This window comes from Cucurbita pepo, chromosome LG16 (assembly GCF_002806865.2).
Source record: "Cucurbita pepo subsp. pepo cultivar mu-cu-16 chromosome LG16, ASM280686v2, whole genome shotgun sequence".
Classification (NCBI taxonomy): domain Eukaryota; kingdom Viridiplantae; phylum Streptophyta; class Magnoliopsida; order Cucurbitales; family Cucurbitaceae; genus Cucurbita; species Cucurbita pepo.
Genome location: NC_036653.1, coordinates 2,896,525 through 2,898,224, shown reverse-complemented (window position 1 = coordinate 2,898,224; position 1,700 = coordinate 2,896,525). Strand labels below are relative to the sequence as shown.

The 1,700-nt window shown below is 41.4% G+C and overlaps 1 non-coding gene across 1 annotated transcript; it reads left to right on the top strand.

The window, feature by feature from the left end:
• The first annotated feature begins 1,374 nt into the window (after window positions 1–1,374).
• TRNAN-GUU lies at window positions 1,375–1,448 on the top strand. The gene has a single exon. It is a non-coding gene; the product is annotated as a tRNA-Asn (tRNA).
• The last annotated feature ends 252 nt before the right edge of the window (window positions 1,449–1,700 follow it).

The following is a 1,700-nucleotide window of genomic DNA, read 5'->3' as shown; positions in this document are numbered from 1 at the left end:
TATTAGCTTGGCGTAAGGAACCTCTAGGCGTTTAATGAAAGGACGACGAACCGGTGAAACCCAAGGGGCAAGCCCCAAGGGACTAAGATTAGAACCAGATGTCCTAGAACCGAAGTAGGAAATCGTCGAAATTCTGTTAAACTAAGATGCGAAGAGAGCCTACAAGTAGGTGGCTTACTGAGTATAATTTTTATACTCATTCCTTTCTACTTTTTTTGTCAGGTGCCTGTCGAAGTGGAGGAGCGTTCGAGAGTTGTGCGGTCACAGAAGAGGTCGTTCCAGAGCGTAGTACCTTTTCGGTCTTTTGGAGTCTTTTGCGAATTCCTTTTATATTTGTATTTTATTTCCTTTTTGTAAACTTAAATCCTCTTTTGAAATATTTTAATTTTATTTGATTTTCATCTTTTTAATTCACTCTTCTTTTTATTTTCTTTTCTTTTTTGTTTGTTTTCGATTTCATCTTTTTAGTCACGATTCGATTTTTCGAAGCCTCGAAAATCAGGTCGTGAAAGTGATCTTCACTTTGAAGGGGAAGAAGCTACTAAGTCATGGTGCTTGGGCTCTATTGGCTAGCATCATAGACGTACAAGACATGAGAGGGAACAACGTTAGAGAAGTTAGTTTTCGGATCGAAAAGGTCAAGATGAAGGCGATACACATTCATCCTTTTTTATAATATGAAGGAGATGTGCCAGTGAGAATGTTGGGCCCACAGAAGGGTGACTTATGCGATCCGACATCGATTGAAGAGGGAAAGAAACATTTCTTACAAGGGTTTGAAAACATTTCTTATAAGGGTCGGAAAATATTTCTTACATGGGTCTGAAAACCTCTCCCTAGTAGATGTGGTATGTTGGTCCCAGGTGGATTATGAGATCCTACATCGATTGGAGAGGGGAAGAACAATTCTTACAAGGGTCTGAAAACCTCTCCCTAGTAGATGCGGTTTAAAAGCATGAGACTGATGGCGATAAACGAAAGCCGACAATATCTACTAGCGATTAGAGAGAGGAACAAAGCAATCCTTATAAGGGTGTGAAAACCTCTCCCTAATAGGCGCGTTCTAATATTGTGAGGCTGATGGTAATATGTAATGTGCCAAAATGGACAATCTCTGCTAGAAGTGGGCTTGGACTTTTACAAATGATATCAGAACTAATCACCAGGAGATGTGCCAGTGAGGATGTTGGGCCCACAGAAGGGGTGGCTTTCGCGATCCCACATCGATTGGAGAGGGGAAGAAACATTTCTTACAAGGGTCTAAAAACCTCTTCCTAGTAGATGCGGTTTAAAATCGTGAGGCTGATAGCGATACGTAACGAACAAAAGCTGATAATATCTACTAGTGGTGGGCTTTGATTTGATAAATTATTGGCTGGAATAGCTCAGTTGGTTAGAGCGTGTGGCTGTTAACCACAAGGTCGGAGGTTCAAGCCCTCCTTCTAGCAATGGGAGTGAAGGGCGATACGAACTAAAATAAGTTACCATATACAGTAAGTCATGGTGCTTGGGGCTCTATTGGCTAGCGTCATAGACGTACAAGACATGGGAGAGGGAACAACGTTAGAGAAGTTATAAGTTACTAGATATTAAGTCATGGTGCTTCGGCTCTATTGGCTAGCGTCACAGATGTAAAAGACATGAGAGGGAACCGCGTTAGAGAAGTTGTATTTAGCTTTAGTGTTAACCTGCTAACGGGT